The sequence below is a fragment of the Varroa jacobsoni genome, unplaced genomic scaffold, assembly GCF_002532875.2.
Source record: "Varroa jacobsoni isolate VJ856 unplaced genomic scaffold, vjacob_1.0 scaffold_252, whole genome shotgun sequence".
Classification (NCBI taxonomy): Eukaryota; Metazoa; Arthropoda; class Arachnida; order Mesostigmata; family Varroidae; genus Varroa; species Varroa jacobsoni.
The window spans coordinates 2,314-25,885 of record NW_019213154.1 but is presented as its reverse complement, the minus strand read 5'-3'; the positions used below and the strand labels follow the sequence as shown (position 1 = coordinate 25,885).

The 23,572-nt window shown below is 42.3% G+C and overlaps 1 protein-coding gene and 1 long non-coding RNA gene across 2 annotated transcripts in view; one reads left to right on the top strand and one right to left on the bottom strand.

The window, feature by feature from the left end:
- The window catches only part of eve (homeobox protein even-skipped), a 42,878-nt gene extending 30,217 nt beyond the window's left edge, over window positions 1-12,661 (bottom strand). Inside the window, exon 1 of the transcript XR_015310203.1 lies at window positions 12,556-12,661. The gene's annotated coding sequence lies outside the window, so the exon portion shown is untranslated. The remainder of the gene's footprint in view (window positions 1-12,555) is intronic.
- LOC111258605 (uncharacterized) lies at window positions 3,397-7,882 on the top strand. Its single transcript, XR_002679087.2, has 2 exons — window positions 3,397-3,896; window positions 7,727-7,882. It is a non-coding gene; the product is annotated as an uncharacterized LOC111258605 (long non-coding RNA).
- Window positions 12,662-23,572: the final 10,911 nt, after the last annotated feature.

The window sequence follows — 23,572 nt, the reverse complement described above, 5'->3', positions numbered from 1 at the left end:
GATTCATCCCTAAACCCCTGGAATCCTTGGTTGGCGCTGTGAAGTCTTTTTCCCTTTCCTTTGCCCAGTTCAGCGTATGGCAGGATGCTGAGCGCTTCCGATCCCGTTATGGGCGCGCTCCTTTAAGCCTATTTCTTGTTTGTTTTTCTGTATAACGTCTTATTATTGGAGTCGGCACCCTACGCACGACTCTGTGTCGCCCATATCTCCTAACAAAGATCATCCGAAAGATGTCGTCCCTTTGAAGCTGGCCGCCAACCCCTGCTTAGCCAGTTAGCGAAGACGAGCGCCTCGCCCTCGATCGAGTCCGGCGAAACCAATGTCGAAGTTTAGCTCCGAGCTGCCAATGTGTGTGTTATTCGGGCAGGCCGGCTTCAAGCGAGTTATTGGGATAACCTCTTTTTCGAATCCACTTTACCGACATCTTCGCTGCTGCCCTTCAATTGCTGCTGTTTTGCGGCGTCCTTCACTGCTTATGGTGCAGAGCCTGTACCTAGCAGGCTTTGCACCATAAGTACATCAGGACGAGGCCGCAAAAATCGCTTTCACTGCTGACGGCCAGTTGGGCAGATTTCTGCAAATCGACATCGTAAACTGTTGCTCCGTACTGTAGTGATGGTGCGGTGAAGCTTGAAGTACGCGCCTCGAATAGCCACTGGGATCGAGCATACGGAAAAAGCGATCAGTGAGTCAACTTGAAAAACCTCGTAGGCGGGTCCAGTGGACAGATTGGTGGTTGTGGGGTGGTTTATCGCCTGGGCGAGACAGTTTTTAACGTCGGGCAGCGACACCTCTGCAACTGGCGTGAATGTCATGATGGGGAGCTAATGTTAGTACAGCACACAAGGACAGAGATGCGTAAGAGCGTACATACGGATCGAAACACGTACCCCTCTGTAATGAAAGGTGTTTTTGATTCACTGACTGGCGTCCGCACTTATTCGTGTGACAAAGTAGCCCACCTCCTCTTCCCCAAGGCAATAAACTTACGTTAAGTTCAATTTGTTGTTTCATCTAACGGTAGCTGCGAAAGGCGATAATACGCACAGTACAAAGACATCTTTTAATAGAAACGAAGGGAGAAACTACGAGAAAACCCCCCCGGGCCTTATTATGGTTCAAAAAATATAAAAAAATGCTATCTTTTTTTATGGTTCATTTAGCCCTTACTAATGCCGCGTTGTTTTGTGGAATCTACTTTCAAAAAGGGTTTTTTTTTTTTCATTTATTACAAAGCCATTTCGCTATCAGTTCTAGAAGCCGTTGAATCCCTGTACCCAATTTTGGGTCAGTAAGGACCGAATTCGTGGAGGATCTAATAGTCGCACCTTTAAATTAAGATATTTCCCGTGTCGAACGTTATGTAGCGTAATAATATGAACATTTCACAGATTTCTCGCAATTTGCGTTGGCGTTCCGAAATCTCGAATGAGTTGGGATAATCGCGGGTATTCCAATACAACACGTTGCTTCGCGAAAAAAGCCTTTTTCGCTGTATTCCTTTTATCTGAGATCAGGGTTGAAATGAATTCTGGTAATGCTCGCAGATTTGATGACAAAATATATTCTATGGCCATGTAGGGTTCTAGACAATTTGGAAGTACTACTCATCATGTTGAATGTGTGTAGAAAAACCGGTACACCTCATTAGGCAATTACTGTAGGCAGGACGTTAAAAAGCCTTTATTTATAAAACTTGACGTCAAAGACAGGTTTGAGAAGGCGTCTCAAAATTCATATGCTTATAATCAGCATCTAAAAAGCAACTTTTTATGAGGTGATTAAAGAAGATCCTTAATCGATGCCTTACCAAAGTCACCTAATTTCCTAAATTAATTAACATATCTATAACCTCACATGAATAAACAATCTTTATACGCTAAACAAGGTCACTGCTGTTCAAAGCATATGCCCATAAGTGCAAAAATAAAAATACAAACGCTTTAGAGATGTCGTACATAAGTCACGAGCACAATTTGCAAGAAGCACCAGACTGCAACCAGACCACCTTTGAGTGTTCTATTTAATGAGGAGACGTTATTGGAATTCTGTGGCTGTCAGCGTCTTCGACAAACTGCCTTGCCACCTCCGGAGTTCTTCACAGCAAAAATAGACAGCTCTATTTTCGCCTCATACACCCTTCTGAATTCGTGTGTATCTCTATTGTTATCAGCCGTCCTCAACCGATTTCAATCAAAGCACCTTATCATATTTAGTGCCACATTCCATCAGCAATTTTCGATCAATTTGGCTAACTTGCAATATATCTAGCAGGCCCGGTCTGGCCTATTCTGGTCAATCCTGGAGGTCGACCCGGCGTCAACTTGGTCGCCTGGTGCGTGGTACTTCTTTGGCGAGAACTCGGCTCGCGCAGTCTCCCTCTTTCTCTGGCTTCGCCGAAGCCAAATGGCGTCACGACCTTCATACACAGCTCATGCATCCTCATGAAGGCCCACACAATTACTGGAGACATGCACACGTTCATAAATGAGCTGGCAACTAAACAAAGCGGACGATACGGCTGGTCGCCTCAGGGGTGCACGATCTAAATAATCAACCAGACCAATATGCAGGAATAACAACCTGTGCATAAGTTGAGTCCTACTGTTTAACGCCTCGTATGCACTTGGGGGCTGCCCGTATTTCGTTGTTGTTGCGGCGTATTTGTATAAGGGTATAATGTGGGTGGCCAATGAAGATATCGCTCATCCATTTCGTTCGATGTTCACTCTCTCGTGCTTGCCGAAGCCGTAATAGCTTCAGAGGTTGGTGGCTGGCATGAGGTGAGGTTGTTCCACTAGACGAGGGGACGATACGGCCCAGGCCAGGCCCCAGCTGAATGCTTAACAACGTAAAACAGCGAAAACATACAATCTACAGGTTAAACACTATCGTAGCTCGTTCTAACGCACTCGCCACTTCTACAAACTTTGCTAGTAATATATACGAACTCCAACAGTATCGATAATAATAGTGGGCTGTAGTTCACCAAATACAACAGACCTGCGCGGACAACTCCGCGATAGTATACAGTATGACTAATTTTGTACCGGCTGGTTAAGGAAAATCGCCAGTGACAAGGCCACCCAAGCCGACTGTAGCCGCACAAAAGGCCACGCACCGAACAGTAAAACGATAGAACGATCAACATAGACCACAGGCCACAGTTCACCTCTTCGCTGGATTTCGATTGGCAGCAGGCACCCTGGGCGTTTTCCTGTCTTTTGTTTGCATCCTTCAAGTAAGTCATCGCTCGCACTGACTGCACCGTTAGTGAGACCTCGCCCGGCGGAACTTTCAACTCGCAGAAAGTGGCGGCGTCGTTCAAAGCAGACGCCCCGCCGTTCTAAACGGAACCCTTCGCGCAGTCTCTATAGAGAAACATAGAGAGGCACAGGTAACTCAGTAGCACGCGGAACCTGCTCCGGGTAATTCGCTAACGCTCCTCGAGAAAGAAAGCAAAACAAGGATGGAGAGAAAGTCAACTGAGCAACATAGAAATCGAGGAGATCTACACTCATGGGCCTGAAGACCAACAGAAGAGTAACGATGGGGAGGCGGTCCTCAAATTAAATGACCTTAACTGCATCAGAGTGGTTCGCACTTACTCGAGAATCTTGACATTGCTGGAAAGGCTTTTGGTGCGACAGTGCGGTATTGGCCTTAGTACTATCCTGATCTACCCAGCACATCCGACTTCGTACTGGTGCGCTCATGTACGCATTACTAAGCAGAGAACGATGCATAGTGCTAAAGCCGTCGCTAGAAATGAGTCTCTTCGATCCTTGTTGCTATTGAAACCGTTGACAAACAGACCTATCAGCAAGCGTGTGTTAAGTCTGGTAGCACGAATGTTCGACACTATCAGAGCTGGCGAGATACATCACCAACAAGCGGTAAGTCTTGAAAGGTCTCGCGTGCGTTGCACGATTAATCACGAGACGATAGGTATGAATAGTATAACTCCCTCGTAACAACCCTCTAAATAAGGCGCTTAATTATTATTTAGTTTGTAATCGGATGTTTCAGTTTCAGTATAATAAGCCACTATATTCTGTTGTTGGCTTCAAAGTAAAACAAACGATCGTGCTTGACTTCGCGGTGAAAACACCCAAGACGAATTGTCAATATTAAAGCTTTGTCGTAATAGTGTATTCTTTTTCTCGATCTATCAGCTCAGCATTGCCGTCAACACGCATCCAAGCAAAGGGTAATATACATGTTATACAGCACAGAACACAGGTACACTCGTCGTGGATGGAAACAGATTACCAAAATGCCTGAATTTCCGGTAGATTTTAATGATAGAAGGCATAATTGACTGTTAAGCACTGGCAACATTCTGGTGATAGCTAAGCGGTGACGGTGTGGGCACTACAGGTATGCTCCCGTGTTTTTTTTTTGAAAAGCGTCGGGACACGTATTTCACTGTGGTCTCTGTGTTTCGAGTCGTACGTCCGATATCGCCGTTAGCCGTTCTATGAGACAACTGGCTCTCAGTACGAAATGCAGTCTGCTTATGCTTGTGTTCGAACTTACACTATACTATAACGTGTACAATAGATTAGCGGGCAAATACACGCAGACACTTCACTGTAACCCTCGTCGTACCGATGCTGCTAATTACCTACCCTAGCTGCTATGAATGTATATGCCACAAACGCAACCACATGTGCCCTAAATAGTTTCCGATGCCCAGGGCAAGCAATGGCACGTTGCTGCCTGAAGCTATCTATCTTCTGTTGAAGCAAAACACACGTGATGTCTCCTTGAAAGCAGGCGCCATTAGAAAAATATCGCCAATTGGTAACTAGCCAAGGAACTGAGCATGGAGTAATCGTAGCAGATATGGGACTAACAGTTCCATGATCAGAACCGTAAAACAGGCTACTGTGACTATTACTATCTCAGCAACAGCCTACTAAATAAATATATAACCGATACAAAATCCGAAGACAAAGTGTTGTCTTTTGCAGCAGGGATACCCTTCAGTGTTCCGTGCGAGCTCTGCGCTTGGCGTCGCTGTAAAGTGCACACGTAGAATTCGACTGAAAAACAAATGCTATTGGTAGGTACAGATATTAAAAATCTTCTCCGCTTGAATGCGAAGTCAGGAGGACACCGACTGAAGAAAAACGAGTAATTACCGGGAGCAAAACAAATCCTACCAACGCACTATGCCGCTGGAGCTTTTAATCCCGTACCGAATTTAGCCTTTTCTACGAAAGTGTCCATAGGTTTACAAGCTTACAGAATCGCATTACTGACTACTAGGACGAGCCGGAACGTTATTTCACGACACTCACGCAATTTGCCGCGCACAACCTCACAGACCTAGCTTCCTTAAAGGTCTACAACCCCAAATGTCATTCAGACTTCAATGGACCCGACAAACGATATTGTACATTTGAAGATTTGCTAAGTGGCGATATTCGTTTATTGAGTATCTTAGTTCATACGATGAAATAACATTTCGGTTATTTCTGGATGAGATAACCTATGAAGGTCTGGTCGATAGTGCGGCGATTATATGTTTTGGCTAAACTTAAACATTATATATAGTGTCTTGGCCGAGGGTATATTGATTCGATGTTTTTTTCTCGCTGGATATATGTGTATCATTTGGTATGCTAGATGGTACGCATGTTCTAATGCTTGTGATGCCATAAGATACAATGCAAGTACCCATTTGTGTGAGCCTAAATGCGTGATATAAAATAAATCCCATTTATAACAATCGACCCTCGTTAGACCATACCAGGAATTTGCGTACGTTGTTTGATGGGCAAGCGTGATGCGGTCTAAGCTTTCAGACTGAGTTCACAGAACGTTTTATGATGGCATAAATGAAACTGCAATCACAACATCATTGTTTCGAACCCACACGCTGATTTCTATGTCCTTCGATTTAACTAAAATTCAGTACTGCGACACGGATGGATTCAAGGTACCCTATTTAATAGGTATAACTAGTCCTGCGTATTATAGCTCATAACGCAGTCCGTATACGGAAGAACATACGCTTGTTTTCAACTCTGTAACATGCCAGAGACGTATAGCCGTCTACGGCTCAGTGGATTATGTTTTATAAGAACAAATAATGTTTTGCCATTCTGGGATGGCCTTGGATGGACGCAGTGGGTCGTTTGTATTGTCCGGCGTTGTCGAGATTATGGTCTAGCGCTATAAGTTAGAAAAACTTGGGTAGGAGCCGAAGTTAACGTTACGATGTGGCCAGACCTCGTCAAGTACCACCTATTACTGATAGAAAAGGATGTTGTACACCAGCAAAAGCGTGTAAACAGAGCCATTTCAAGCACCCGTGACTCAGTTATTGCTACTCATTAGTTCAACAAGAGGAAATCTACACGGAGCAAGTTGACTAAGAATAGCATTTTATTCGACCCACGTTAACGTTTCAAGCTATAGTTATTGAGCTGTGCAATTTAGGGACGATTCTGTCACTTATTAGTTATGTTCTTCAAATTGACATATATGTATTTTCAATTTCGAACACTTATTAAGTACACGAAACCAAAAGCAAGCTGACTTCGAGCGATTAATCAATCTTCGAGTAACTTAACCTATATTTAGTGAAAAATACAAAGGAGCCACTATTTGTTATCAGTGAAATCGATCAAGAACCAGATTTCAAATTTTTGAACTTCATCTGAACGTTATATATACCTGCGCTTAATACTGCTTTATAATAATTTTTGCCTCATCTCTTTTAAGGCACAAGTCTTGTGTTAAATCTACTCGAAAATTGAAGGCATTGGCCTTTTATTAATAAGGACCTGCAAGCGAAACCATTGTCCTAAGTGCTTGGTCTGACCTTCGAAGAAATGCTAGCAAAATAGTTTTGCAAGATCGCCATGAGAGCTCGGTGGGTTCGATTTTAGAGAACGGCGAAAGGTTTAGATCTCTTTGTGCTTGGGCTCAAATTTCGAAGCCTGTATCGGTCTTTACATTCCCCATTAATGTCATCTAGCGGTTGATCAAAGCGTTAACAGGCTATTCAGGTAGGAACTACCACATTAGGCTGGACACGAAAAACAGGACACACGTCCTAACCATCGCGGGTAGTGGACACAGCGTAGATTTATGTGAAAATATGTCAAAGATGCATTTTAAAATCTAAAAAAAAAACCCTAACAGAAGTACTTTATTGTTGAAATAGAATTCGTTATTATATTTGAAATGACCGCCAGGTAAGGCCAAAACAGTCGACGATGTGTAAACAAATTATTGTTTTCTTCTTATTTTTATTTTCACAAACGAGAGAGGATTAGATCGGGGTACGTCAAGCGTCGTGGAAGTTCAGTATCAACAAAGCACGGATGATTTTCGCGCTGTGTTCAGCCTGTCCTCAAGGGGCCAAAATCCTTCTGCGAAGAGGATGTCCGTTCTAAATGACAACAATTCTGTGACTTACTATACAGAACTGACGCTGTAGTCTAATCCGAAGAAGTGCCAAATAATGAGTTATCTGAAGGAACTCTTTCTACTAAATATTCGTTTCTAATATTAAATACGTTCAAAATAAAGTGCTTGCACTGTTATTAAAAATGTTAGCTATTCATAAAGAGAAGATCTGCCAGGAAAAAGTATATATATATATATATATATATATAGAATTAATTGCAAACCCTCAGATACGGCCTATATTTTAGAAACGTTTACAGTATCCGTTCGGATAACTGATTGACTTTCGTGTTGTTCTTAGGATGATACGAAAAAGGCAGCCTGCATTTTAAAAAAAAAGACGATAACAGAAGAAACAAGGGAGCAGAAGAGATTCCGTGGACAGTTAACAGCCCAAAATGTATAATAAGATCTATAAATAAATCAAGTGTTTGTTCAGATCTCGTAACTTTTAGAAGTTGTGTTGTAGTATTTCGATCTTTAAGCAGATAGGAATAGCCATCATGATGACCACGGCTCTTCAATCCACGTGAGCATATAATGACCAAAATGAAGGACAACGGTAAAAGTTAATTGTTTATCCTTTTGTCGGAATAATTAGCAGAACGGAATGATGAGTAGTAGCGTCAAACTGGGGCACAAAATATTCCGCAGATTCAACTCCTTTTCTGTAGCATTTCAACCTGTCTCCTTCGGCTGTCGCCAAACATTCAGCGCTAAGCTAATTTCAATCATCAGTATATTATCGTTTCATAGTTCTACTTGAATATACGATTGTTGTTATATTTTGAATTGTCTACCAGCTGCATCTTAACGCGTTGCCGTTCTCTTTAGTGGTCAGTCACAAAGAAAGTACCACAAATAGATACTTACCCAGTACACTTCTTTTAGCTGGTGGTACCGTCAGTTCCTATTTAAATAGTGTATAGATAGTCATAAAGTAGGTTTTACTAACTGTTGCTACGGCCCCATCGTTGTAATTTGCCCGGTACTAGGAAACGGCCATAAGAGCTGTAGTCGGCCTAGAGGAGCTGCAAAGTAGGCTTTCAGAAGCAACGCCTTCAAAAGCCCCTCTGTTTGCCCGTCGTGTTCTAGCTGCGATGACAAATAACGCTTGTCACGTAGTTAGTGCCGTCATTATCAGGCCACCGGACGCCGAACATCGATAGCAGTCAGCAACCGATCAATACTCTCAGCATCGATGATGAATATTCGCGCATTTCAGAGAGCCAAGGCAGGGCAGGCGTCTTAACAATATAAGGTTTATGACGGTTTTTGGTCTATGCGTGCGTCTGATGATGAGTTCCAGCAATGGATCTATTGCTACTCCCATCTCGACGTTTGGCGGCATTATTGGCCATTATACCCTTCATGGCCGGTAATGTACATCCAACCTTCCCAATGTACTCCAGTTCTGCACGACAAAAAGTATGACCTGTATAGTGCTAGATTCGGCTGTAACGAGCTGAACTGAAAACGCAGAAGTTTACAGAAGAAGAAGAATACTCAGTAAGTTTAAAATAAGTACTCGATGAAACTGAGTATAGCCTGCGTACAGTATGTTCTTTTTTGGTATCAGCATTAATGTTGCATCGTATAAATTACTGAGTGATAACTTTAGAATTGTTATCAAGTACATACTATCCCAGTCAGCAATAGGATAATATGGCCTTAATCTATTATTGCAATAATTTCGATCTTTATTCTGACATAATATTATTCCAGTTTAGCTTAGAATTAGCTCACATTTCTTCAGAATTAGAAGTTACTATTACCTACAAACGTACCTATAATTTTTTCTAGGTCTCGTTTTACAAAAAAAAAATAAAAAACAGTATAGGCAGAACATGGCTTTAAATATCGCTGCCTTTCTCGTAGAAATCAACTAAGATGCCATCGTTTACAGTGTTGAAACCTTTTGCTGTTAGGGCGTCTTATTCGAGATTTATATTTAAATATACAAACGTATTCGATTCAAGCAGTAAATTGGTTTTATGAACTAAGACATTTGATCGATAGTTTTAAAGAACCTAACATAGATAATAAGTCTATATTTAGCTTACTACGAACCAGTTTCCATGCATCCAAACACATTTCAGAAGGCTCTGTGTTTTCGAAGGCGCGAGTTATACAACGAGAAGCTTTTAAGGCATCGGGAAATTTGGATCCTATTTGAGAAAAACGCTTGAAGTACTTCTAACTGAATATGAATAAGAAGCATCTGCGTACGAACAACGCCAGAAACGGTAAGAGATCAGCACATCTTACGCGGTTCCAGAGTGGAAGGGTTCTTCGCCCCTGGGGACCGTGCACGCAAACTAATTTATTGTGAGCTGCAGATAACAGTCGAAAAATACCCAACGGAATAGAACTACCTCTCTTAGAAAATAGCAACCGAGCTACTGAAACGCGAACTAATCCACTGGTACGACCTCTGGCGGAAGGCACTGGAACACTGGATTCAAAAAGATACAAACATGTTAATACTGATGTCGAAGATAGGAACGACTGGGGAGTAGAATAGACGTTTCCTAGATCCTACCGAAGGACACAACAGAGCCAACAAGAGCAATTTGTAAGTACGAAGCCCGCAATACTTAGATTGATTATTATATGAGAAAAACGGTGTTATCACACTCCTTGAGGAGAACAAACCTGAAAAACTCGAATTGAACCAGAAAAACGGGCTGGATTGTTGTCACAGACCGCCTACGAGGACGTCGAAGCAACGCACAAACTTCGGTTGCTATTTAGCAAATCGAACGCCATAAGAATGATGCTTTCAAAGAAAGCTTTATTCAGCCTGAGGCGTGCAAGCGCACTGCTAACAAAATCAAGAAAAAAAAAGAAAATGATGGGAAGGGACCAATGAGGCGCACCAAAGTGGGCCTTGAAGGACGTCAAAATATCAGAATTTCTGGACAATCAATGGCAATATGCAGCATATTCAAAAAGCGTGACAGTTAAAACAAGAATGGATTTCATGTTGGAACGAATATGTCACACGAACGTCGGCATAGCGATAGCGACAATGATGTAGGCCTTTGGTAGTAACTAACAGGGTACGAGAAAATTTAAAACAATAGAAACTATATAAACGTCAACGAATACGAACGGGTTCAGCTGTCGACATACCAATAGGCATGTCTGAAGAAATTCCGCATACCCCCTGAAGAGCAAGCGCTGAAGTGTCTATAATGGTAAACTATACAGTGTACGAGAAAAAAAAAAGTCTCGCAAAAATGGTGGACCTACTACTACCACAATGCGGGCCTACGGCGACAACAGAAAATGCTCACTAGAGGCATGTGCAAAAATTGTTTAAGCCCGCTGTACAAAAACCCTGTACCTGTAAGCATGGAATGGAACCAGAGATCTTAGAACGCTTACTGCCAGAGTGTAACACACAGCTCACCTAGGAGAGTGAATTCTATTGCGGTGGGTAGAACATTTTGTGAATCAACAGGATGCTACGGATCTAAAAGGAAGTCTGATATAGGAACGCCCGCTAAAATAACCGCCCGTTGTTTGTAGCGGCCTGTATCATAGGCGACATACAGAGAAACGTCGCTACGACAGACTATTGGTGATACAGATGGACTCTTTTGTATGGAACCTGTGTACAGACTTATTATTATGAGGTAATCCTATGATCAGGCAGAATCTGCGTTGGGTACGACCGTCGAAAAGCATGGAGATTCAATTAGTTTGATTGGTACTTTTTTAAAAATAACATCTATATGATCGTGCAGTGCATATTTTGAAAAAATTAGATAATGAAAAATTTATAAAGACAAATAAGGTTGAAATCTTAATGTTTCCCTCCTAACAATAATATACGTTTTAGCCGGCTTGATCAGAACGGGGTCCACAGTGGTGAACGCATTTTACGATTTCCGAGCACCGTATTATCAACAGACAAAAGATTGCTTCCGAATATCAAAACTCGAATATCCACAAGAAAATCCGGCAAGAGTTTAGAAACCGGACAAATATCGATATTTTGCCCATCCATTCTTTGTTCTAAAATTCGTTTATAAAAAACATTTGGCCCAGTTTTAATGGTTTTGACTGCTTCAACCTCAGTGAATATTGAATTACCATAGAATGGGCCATAGATACTCCGGGCAAGAGCTAAATGCCTTTGGCCACGCTGGCCTGATTTTATACCTCACCTCCAATGGCTGGATTTTGTTGGTTTAACTCGGATCAGAAATCGATTTTAACTCACTTTTGAATGAGAATTATGTGTTTCTACCTAATTAAACTATTTAAAATAGTAATAGATATTGTAGACGTTAAACGAATGATAAGAGCGGCCCGATAGGCGTGATACACATAAACACCACTTATACATTTTTAGAATAAAATTAGTTGATATCATCAGCTTAAATGATATATCCTACCAAATATTAGATACTATACATTTTATCTGATATAAATCTATGCGAAAAATATAATAATGCATTTTGAACTAAGTAGAATCTGTTATATCATCTTTTTTTATAAAATTTTTTACAAATTTTTATAACTTTTTTTAAAAAAAGTTTTATCAAATTCAATTGTATATTCGCATAGTAATAAAAATGTATAGAAAAAAAATTATATCAAATGCCTAGGTGTCATTTGTTTGATTTACCTTTTATGTTATTATGTAAACAAACGATATTAAAAAACTATAATGTTGAAACCATCGTAGCTTATGTAATCTGTAGCACAATTCATTTGTGTAGCATAAAGAAGTGTAGTTGACATTGCATTGTATCCAAATGGTCTGTCGAAGCTGCCTTAATAAAGTCAATGCGCTTCAAAATGATGATATCGACGCTAATAATGCTTTGGACTTCAAAATCCATTGTGATTTCACTAAGTCATCAACTTATCTGCTCAAAGTTAGCTAGTTTACGACCTTGGCAACAACCTTCCCTTTTGGAACGTACAATCAACTCGCGAAACCAATTATAATCAGGCAGCGGTAGCTAATTCAGCTTCAATAGCTGAAGCGAATATCAGGCCATGCACTCCTTTTCGGATATATGTGCTGCCCGATTACCCCTCTAACTCCACTAGTATTAGATCTCAAATCCTGCCCACTGGTTAGGTGTCCCTTGAATATGTAATAATGCTCACCTGGTCCATAAGTAATCGTTGTGCCCCCGTCTAAATTCAATTGAGTGTCCACATAGTCTGGGTTCCAACAACCGTTATGTCCGACGTCCCTTTATATCCAGCTCCAATAACCCCTCTCCCTACAACTTCATCTAGCTATTCGGCTGCATCGAGTCACTTTTATTTCGAGTTCCACTGACGTTTCCATATGAGTGACGTCGTACGGGCAGTGGCTACCCGGAGGACGCTATGAATAGGAGTCTGCTCAGATCGCTCAAGCCGCATATGTCCGCCAAGTAAAACCACAAAACTTTATCATCGTCCTTCGCGCTATCCTGGACTTGCAGATGGGATAGCTATCCTAGGTTGATCCTGACTGACGCTCTTACCTGCAGAACGCAATATGTACGGACTTATAGCCGCGCATATCATTTACTGACACAGTACCTCTCTGCCTAGGCCAGAAAGGACTTCCGGCCATCGCAGGGGAAACTCGAATGTTAGCCTGTATGCCTGTACGTAAGCCTGATCAGTTAGAGTATATGAGTTGTGGAGCATGTAAGCGGTTCCCGTAGGCACTATCCGAACGAGTTTGCCTTTAAGCGGGAGCTGATGAGTACACCATAATAACACGCATTGAATACGCGGATGTATAGAAATAAACATGATATATACACCAGTATGACACGGTAGTATGTATCAAAAGTCGGAAAGCAATCTGTACAATAATCAGTAACACCAAAGGCTAAGAATAGTTTATTGACTTGAACTGGTGCACCTGCGTGCGGCAGGACAACATTACAGTTGTAGTGGCACATCGGTGCTGCATTATAGGCCAACTAAGCAGGTCTTTTTTCTAGACTGCTTTAGCCAAAATTAGGGATCAATCTTTATATGAGTTATAGCAGGCCATTTGTCCAATTATTACTTTGTCGGGTGAATGATTAGGAATATCAATAAAAGCATACCACATTGTGAGTTCACGTTAAACTTAACTGATGTTCCAGTTCATAAGAACATTCCAATAGAACCAAATAGGTACCTCTAGCGAAAATTGAAATGGCGAACGCATAAAAGTTACCATGAGCTTGAAGAGATGTCAATAGAAGCTTATAGGCATCTTTTCCACTGTTCTGATCTGCGGCTAAGAATTGTTCTTGGAGTAATTGTGCAATCGTAGAGGCTTTTTACGATGGTGTCGCTGTTACGTATACAAATTTCACGGCTTCTAAAAGGAAAGTTGTTTTGCTTTCCATCAGATTCGATTAGACCGAGGTCTCTTTCACCTTTAGCGAAAAAACGTTTTAGCTGGTAGTTCAGTGAAATTATCACGCAGGCACGCGTCACGTAAATCTAATACGTACCACTTTCAATGCGTCTCGGAAGCGAAACGGTCTTCGCTTCCACAGCGAAAGCACACGTCCAGCCAGGTAAAAGCTATTGATGAAGACTGATATGTAGCTCACAACAGATTCATATTTTTCAATAAACAATAACATCGAAAAGTAATGCGTAAATATCGCCTGTTCTCCAGTAACTTTCGCTTGCGGCTAGACATCGTGCTGCATGTACACAGCGGAACGGCTAACGTGTAACAGGACGCGTAGCGCGTATATTGCTCCAAATTTTTTTTCAGGCAGGTATTACTACTATAGGATAGTACGAATTATAACCCCATTTGTTGTTACACAATAGGCGACTATTTAAAATAGGAAATAATTTCATTTTCATCACCAAGCGTTATGTAAAAAGATTGAATGCCTCCTTAGATATAAATAATATCCTGCTGAAGGTATAACAATAATGTTAAAATGATTTAATTAATATAATCGGTAGCAAGCGTTGAAGCAAGGCAATGCCGCAAATATCCGTAATTGATTTTCGAGCTCTCACCCCATCTAATGCGGCAGCTGACGTCGAATAGAAGCCTAAAGTGCAGATTCGACACTCGTCCTATCGTCTTTGACGTGCCGCTCAGCCGGATTTCTATTTAGGCCTCGTCGAGCTTAGGAGGGATTTTGCTTCCGCTCAACTTGTACGCGACAATGGAATGGTGCACCCTAAAATTAGTAGCTTTTCTAATTAACTACGCGTACCAAATCGTGGTAGCAAATACTAGGCAATGTTTTCGATGCTGTCTAGCTAATTGGCCTTCAATATACTGCTACAGTCTTTCAACAAATTCAGGCAAATACGTCTCCTGATTTTGATTTGCGTAAAATTAAGATACGTGTAAATTCTACGTAACGAGCGCAAATATACGCTTGTCAGAATTGTAATTCCATAAACCTATGACTGGTAGCTGATTATCTGAAAGATAATTTGAGGAACCTGGCCGTGTTACAACTAATTATGATATGTTGTCTTGGTCATATGTTTGCACCATAACCTCTATGAAATGTTCTTAAAAAACAAGAAAAAAATGGCTGCCGCTGCGGGGGCCGACGCATCATATCTCTATCCTGACAAGTTACTTCTTTATTCTCTGATAAATTCTGTTCGAAATACACACGACGTCATATGACTTGTGTACAAATCGAACTAGTGGCAGTTTTACTTGCAATAGTATCAAATGTTCCATTGAAACCAACCACTTTTCTAAGTGTTTTAAGCTTCTTGTGTGCACTATAAGTAACGTTGTTTCCTAAGCATAAGTGCATACTTAGGCTGTTTTCTTCAAAAGTTACCTGCAGCTAGTGACTGAAATGATAACGACAAACAATTTGGCCATTTTTCGGGAGGGAGCCAAAGCGGGTGCTGCGAAGTTGTTCGCTGGAAAGGCTGACTATCCGAGCGAGCAGTTAAACTTACACACACACGTTATCTAGCCAGTCGTCAAGTTTGCTTCATGCTTACCGTCCCTGAGAAGCTACACGATAGGAAACATGATAGACAGATAGATACACCTCTATTAGCAAGGTCTGATGTTTGAGCAATGTTCAAGTTCTCACATAGTCTAAAGGGCGCTGCGGCATTCAAAGCGAACCATCTTCTTATCAATTCATATGCGCAACCGTATGCCCAACATACGTAACCTGACCAACTTCATTTACCTTACCACTTTTGTCTACGCCGCCATAATTACATGGGGCTTCCGGTTAAACGCCATGTAACGAGTACGCTATGGCTGTCTGGACCGAAGGCGCCTCGCTTTAGACAGCGACTACGTTGATGAGTACGCGCATGCATGTTGCTACCTATGCAAGCATCCGAAACTCCGCGTTGCGCGGTTCTTTCATGATCGCAGGCGTGAGGACGCTGCCAGCCCGACAAACCCGCTGCTTGTCAGGTTGAGCTGTCACGCAATCTAAATTATCACGCTAATAAACGTGATGGCTATGTAGATTACCGCGTTGATTAAACAATCAGAGTGGCGATCAGAAGCAACATCGTACTCCGTATGTTTGAGCCTTAAAGAAGCAGTTTGGTGCTAAGGCAGTGTCTGTTTGAGAGAATTAGATTATAGAATTGGAAGATCTTATGCGAAACGCCAACATCGCATCTGGTGACTTTGCTTCACTAAGCGATACGTAATGCCCCGTTCGGTTTGTTACCATTTGTACGGCTATGAATATTGCAGGGCTTATCTGTAACGCGTGCGTGTGCACGCATGCACGTTTAACTTATTCAAGTAGGTCATGAAAACTATGGTAGTGCTTTAGGTAAATCCTCGTAAGGCAGAATGAAGCGGTGTCTTAAAAGACACCGATCTCAATGCTTGCCTATATAACTGTATGTTGTCTGGGGAAGTGCCCAGAGGAACGTACATAGTTAGGTGCAGTGTCTATAAGAACTGGTGCCTACATACACTCATTCTCACGATCAATATGTCCACTCCATGTAAATCACTCTAATGTGCGCCTCCTCGTTTCAAGGTCAAAATCGAGGTTGCCAGCCCGCAGATCTCCAAACATGCCAACACTTCGCTGCAGATCGCTTCCTGCCTGTGATCAAGCTAAACGTGAGCTCGTCGTAATTACTGACATAGTCGGCAGCCAGCAGCTGAAACAGCGTTCGAGGGGCTATAGCAGAAAAGCGTACGACTGAGCGTCGGTCACTTAGACGGAGACTCAAAGGCCCAACCGCTTCGAACTCAGTGTCCCTCGCGTCACGCTTGATGTCTCCGCGCGTCTGACTGGTACCTTTCGCCAGCAGCCAGCGACCATTAACACAGTCACTTTAGAACCAGTCAACTATCCATCCTAGCTTGGTTGGTACAGGCCAGAGCAAGCTAAGCTACGGTACAGGGCTAGGTTCACGGTCGAAAACCTTCCAAGGATCAAATGAAGGAGATTGGTGTGGGGGGCCGGAGAGGGGGAAAGTTTAAAAACATCAGTGGGCGTCACGGCCAAGCGTAAGTACGCCCAGCTATATACCGTACTATGAGACCATACAAGGTGTACACCTAAACACGGCATTAACAATATGATTATTTGGCGATATAAAGGGATAAAGAAGGGGGACGGAGAGGATTTCGGAAGCACACTTTGAGCTGCCTTTACTGTTCGTGAATACGGGAGTGTCACTGAGTTACTGACTGGTGCTACCTAGCCTAACGCAGTTCCTCAGTGTGTGTAGCAGAATACCTGAAATGAGGGGCGTCAAGAAGGGAGGATCTACAGATATGCTTATATACAGAAATGTATGTATTTGTATATTGGCTATGTCGTTTATAGGCTATGTTTGCGCGATTTTCTTGTTCCTATCAGATATATGAATTTAATAAAGCCTTCTCCCTTATCTGTTATACGTAGACTTGTATTCATAAACAAATCTACATGTTCTTCGTGTTTTGCGTTCGGTACTTGAGCCGTGAAACATTATTTCAGGCCGCTAGCTCCCAGCGCAAAACGAAGTTTGTCTACGCCCAAATCAGGACATGGAACACCATGTGTCTCTAAGTTTAGCAAACCCATATAATGCACGCATACATGTCTGCATTCAATAGGTTAGATGGTCGTCACCTGTCCCGACGATAAGAGAATATTTGTTTGTTTTTTTTTTTTATAGGAACAGTAAACTGTTCGGTCGTCGTCAGCGACTTGGAGCAATGCAGGAGTACAATGCGCCTAACACTGCTCATGGTTTTCTATTTAAGGCATGAAACGGGAGCCGGAAATGTTTAGTTAGCAAATTCTCATTAGAGGTGGAGGAAGTTATAGTTGGCGTACACTTACACGATCATAAAAAGGGCGGATGCTTGCACAAACTTTAGACGTATTAAATTCCTGCGGTTGTCTTCGTGATAGCCTAGTAGGTAACGTCTTTGCATGCTTGTTTTGGTCTGGGTTCGAATCCAGGCATAAACACACTTTGTTTTGTGGTCTTGTCCGTTTGACGAAATGTCTAACGGCAATTTTTGACATAGAACTCGAAACAGAGAGATGCCTGCAGTTGATTAGCGCTGAACATTGGCATTAACTACCCCATATGCGCATAAAGATCACATAAGTTTTGTACGAGTTTTGAGCAGCGCAAGACTCATGATCATTATTGTGGATTTCCCCTTGGCTACAAACACTCGCTGTATGCCTATTAGGAGATTCACCAGAAAACACGTAAGAAAAAATCGATAAAATACACCCGGGTTTAACGCGGTTTTATACATGACGTATACAAGCGCATGTTCTTTTTGTTTATCTAGGTTGATTTCACTCAGCGCCAAATACCACGCCAAGTGAAATTCTCAAGAAGAGGAATTATCCATTCCATATGCGCCATGTAACCGTTTTTCGCCAAACAAACATTTTCGCTTGAAGACACACTTACATACGCTCTATCAAATATCACTGGTTTTAATAGTGACCTAAATTAAAAACCCCTTGTTCGTTATCTTGAGGCACCGAGTACTATACAAACGTTTGCTTTTCGTCGCATGATTTTACGTCATCTTTATCTTCTCATTATAACAGCGAGATACAAACATTTGCACGCCGAACATCGAGCATATCGAAAATAGTGATATACGACTTTCGCTTGAACAAATCAAATCGCATCTTCTCCATTTTGACACATTACAGCCATGGATAATTTGTTTGCCCTCTACCAGATGATTTCCAGAAACTAATTTTCCTTTACAGCCACCTGCATTCCTGTTTCCTCCTCTGCATTACCTCCCGTCGTCCTCCATAACCGTCGTCCAGACGGTCTACTGAAGTCTGCCGCCTCACAACTAGAGGAAAAATGACTTTTACAAACGCCCGACAACACTGACTGCATTCGCCTAGCACACCTGTACAGTTACGTTCGGTGATCTAGTCTAGTTGGAAGAGAACTCGCCTGCTGGCTTTTCTGACGCGGGCCTAACGTGGAAACTTTCTCATGTTCTGCTCGTAACAACTCGCGACGTATATACTTTCAATGGTACCCTTGTTCCAATTCTATCCAAGTCCAGGACGATCGTGGGAAACCGCTACTCACACGACTGTTCTAGCGTAGCTAGTCATTTTTCGAACGGGGGTTTGCAAGCGGTTTGCAGCTGCATCCTGCTCGCCATAACAGTGCTACCTATACCGACTTGGCCTGGCCTAAAGGTCAGTTATGTGGACTTAGGCTAGCATATGGTTGCCGGATGTCGAGTGACTGGCTGGTTATTTTTCGCGTCTCAAGTACAATGCGAGTAAGGTGCGTGCGAGCAAAAATTCTGATCGCATTTCTGGATTGAATAAGATATAATGACTACGACCCATGATCAACAATTAACTTCCTTTTCAATCTTCTTCCTCTATGGTAATGGTACTTTGCTGGTCTTTAGTGTAAGTGCAAGCGACATAAAACCCTGGTCAGAAATATTAAAAATTATTCTTTTTTGCATAAAAGCGTGAAATGTGTGGTAGGATGATCCCTCGACGCCTCTCTAATTCAAAAATCTTTTAAATAGGATATGTAGCATAGAACGATGGCAAGGAGAGAACAAACCAGCATGGCACGATGATTTACGAACGAAAGTTAAAGTATACAGATTTAATCTGGGTTTATGAAAAAATCCCCGTGATAGCTTAATATTTTTACGTATTTTTAGAGACACGTTGGGATTTTTTGACCTAGTCTAGGTAACAACGATAATAACAAGGGTCCTGCACTTATAGTTGCGCTGTACGGCTAAGGTTACAGGACGAGTAAATTTTCTAATAATTTCGATTAAAACGATAAAGGAAGCCGAAAAAAATAACACCAGATCTGTAAAATCTGACCAGAAAAGTTAATTAACCCAAATAACATTATTGATAATCATGTATGATCACCCGGCCACAGACACATTTCGTTTTGTGGTAAGAGGCAGCCATTTAATAAAAGTCCAATGACGGGATCGGACGTAAAATTCGAAACATAGGGTTTGCTAATCGTAGCACCTGTGGTGTATGTTAAAGCATATATCAAACACAGATACGAATCTGATATACTCCCTAACAAAAACATTGTTGTTGAAGTGTATTTACATTAGGGTCAGCTAGCACTGAAAGTAAGTCAAAAATATATATCTAGCATTGAATACGGTAAAACCGCAAAAAAGTTTTTGTTTTATCGATCTACCTTATATAATTTTTTCAACGGTGGTTTTATTATTGTGTAATATATATATGTATATGTATATATATATATATATATATATATAGATTCTTGCTTGCGATTAGTTTTAATTACAGTCTAACGTCAACACCACCCTTACACCTCTGTTTGATATTCCGGCCGACAGCGGAGAATTTATTTTAATCGGCCACCTCCGCTTTGTGCATAACAATAGAGAGCATATTTCGGAAGCGTCTTAATAAATGTTGATTCAAGGATCGAAGGCAGGACAGACTTCATGCCAAATACGCTGAATGTCCTTATATCGCCTTTTCGATCTCCAGCTGCTTTTGACAAACGTACTGGCTTCTGTAATTAAAGTCGTCACGAACACCGTGCCGCTGTGTTGTTCTTTGCCCACGTTCTACTGCCGGGTACCGTCTTGTCCTCGAAGTAGTGCTTACGGCTCAAGACTAATTGGATTTTACCGAAATGTGGTAAGAGAGACTCAAGATATCGACTACTACAACCGGATTTCAATAGCCGTAGCTAGGTTAGAAAAAAAATTAAGATGACGCTACCCAGTCTGGTCGCTATGTATTCAACTGATGGCTGGATGACTCCATATGTGATGTAACAGATATCTCATTTCAATTTGTGTCGCCGCTTTACTAAATTACCAAAAGTCGTAGTTTAAGAATACATAGATGTATATAGATAAAGCTTATTCAGAGTAATTAATTTCTAAATTCAGAGTCTACATATTGTGTGCCCGTTTTGTTTCAATTTAAATTATGCAAATTAAACGCCAATCTTGAGCGCACTCAATTGCCAATCTAAGGTCATATGTAGACTCTGAGAATTATCCAAATGGGACAAGCGTCACGGTGCCTTTAAGCCATTTGCGAAGCTATGAGTGTTGGTTGGAACATTTTCGGCCTTGTGAGAATGAGAATCTTGCCTGGCTTAAACTGTTATCTAATTCCAAGAACAAGCAACTTTTCTGGCCCGTATCCGTTTTCGGCATTCTGAGTTTTAAAGCGTCACGTGTAACTGCGCGTGGACTTGAAAACGCAAACGACGGGAGCATCCGGTGGAAATAGCGGACACAGACCAAGAACAACTGATGCATTCTAGAGCACGCCCCTCCACATCAACGGCCCTTTACGTTACTACAATAACTACCAATGAATACAAATCTAAAATATCAGGTAGTGAGTCTTGTTTTTTTCTATTCACAGAAGCGTTCGAAAAAAGCGAAGATAAAAATTTAGTGCAGATATTACAATAGTTTCGTAATGATATCGTGCTATAAAGATAACATGTAAATTATTTTTGTAGTCTTAATCGCAAACAGTGGCCTTTTGAAATTTATTATGACGTAAGGGAATTCTGCAAAATACCTGTTTTCATTATCTTATATTTACGTGGTAGGTAGGATAAAGGCCCGAATCATTCCGGTTTCTAATAGTCTTCTTTAGGGCGAAGATGTCGTCGAAGCACAACTAGAAATTGTTTCGGGGAAATTACATACTCCAATTGGCAACCCTATGGTTTTTCAATGCGCACTTTCATCATGGTTTGCTCTAAATAGGATGCTATTATCTACTGCGCGATGAGGTATCATCAGTTCACCAACCTCACGGTTATGTTCTTTCCTATTAACCTCTTAAATTGACGATATACTGTGCAGTCGACGGTATTACAGCGGCCCGAAATTCCCCGCTGGGTGAAGTCTACCTCTACGACTGAATGTAGAGTTACTACTACAGGTTTCCATTCGGATAACGCTCAGTCAAGTCAATCCTCGTTAATGCTGTGATCGTTAAGAGGTGCTGAGCCGACCGTTATTTACCGTCTTTGTTCCCTCTTTGTCGTTTGCTGTTTGGTCTTCTTGCTTTTTCTTGCCCTTGGACTTTTCCCTTTGCCTTTACCGTTTTTCTGATGTGGCTGTTGCCGTTCTCCGCATTTTCCTATTTCCTATATGAATAATCTTGTCTTGTTTGTCCGCTTGCTGTACTTTCATTTTCATTCATATCTTTACTTTTTTCCATTCGTTGCTTTTTGAGCCGGTTGCACGAAACCAGCCACATCAGGCTCCGCTCTGTTCCCCACGAGAGTCGAGTAGAGCGCGGTACAAACGTCGTTGCCGTCATAAACTTGCTCGTAGCTGTAGCGAGATGGAAGAGGCTGAACGCTTCCTGTAAGACTCATGGGGCGCCATACGGATACTTACGGCTCGTGCAAAGCTGTCGTTGTAAAGGCGTGAGCGTGCTCATATCTGAACTTGCCTGTGTCTTGATTGTTTCCGTCTTAATTTCTATCTGTCGTTCTTTATTTGAAGCATTTTCAATGAAAGAAGTTTAAAGTCTGCATTTACAGACTTCTGCTTTTGCTGCACTACCCCTTGAGAAAGGGACCGGTCTTAAGAAGAGGGCGCTCGTGTGCGAAGGCAAAACGAGGGATCTACGAGACGAAAGCAGACGACGCGAAAGGCCCTCTCGTTTCTTCTGGTTATGTTCGTTGGCTCGTTGGGTTCGGCCTTGGTTGTCCTGCGGGTGCCTGGCAATTCGATGCCATTTTCTTTCAGGTGAGGTAACACGAAGGAGGAGGAGGGCTGTTTGTGGGGAAACAGTATATGCTGGGCATTGGGCATTGGCGTTAGGGACAACTAACGATGAGGCGGTGGAGGCAACGGCAAGAGCGGAGATGGCGCTCCGAAAGCATTTTGGGTGAGGGAAGAGACCTATTAAAAGCCTTGGCTTAGGTTTGAATAAAAGCCTTGCTGCTCAGAAAGAGCACGAGTACCAGCAGCGGCAGGAAGAAAGGAGTGGATGGAATCAGGTAACCGACAAGCAGGAAGATCTTTGCCTTCCACTAGTGAATCTCCGCCCTTTCGCGCCACGATGCTCTGCGTTCCTATCGCCTGCTGGCGCTGCTGCTGTTGACCGAAAGCTCGAGGGCTGCTGTTCGCCTCTGCCGTTCGGTGGCTAGTCGCTCGATCCACAGCAGCAGCGGGTCCGAGCAACGGACGGAAGGACCGACGACAGGGTTCCTGCAGCAGCAGCAGGCTTCTTGGTGTAGGCAACAAGGTTGCGCGGCGGTTGGCTGCCTGCCTGCTGGAAATCAGCATTGATTACGGCGTCTCAGTACTCACAATTCGTCGTCACAGAAGTTATAGCGTCAGAAGCGGGAGCCGGACCACAATTGCAGCGGCCAAAGCCGTCGTCGTCGCCGAAAGACGAAGAATCACCGTTTTGGATTTTGGGATTGTCTTGCTCTCTCGTTACGATCCTCGCCTGCGTTGGTTGGCCGCCCATGTTATTGCCCCCTGTCGTCCCTCACTGCTGCGTGCATTCGAGTGATAGCAAGAGTAAAAATAATAATAATCGCTATAATACTAATATTGATGATTTCGTGAGCGTCGTGTCGTGTCGTCGTTGTTCTTCGTGGTGGTCGCCATCGTCGTCAAGTTCATCGATTTCTTCCTCCGCTTCCTCCGCAGCATCAAGCGCACTTTGTTCTTTTT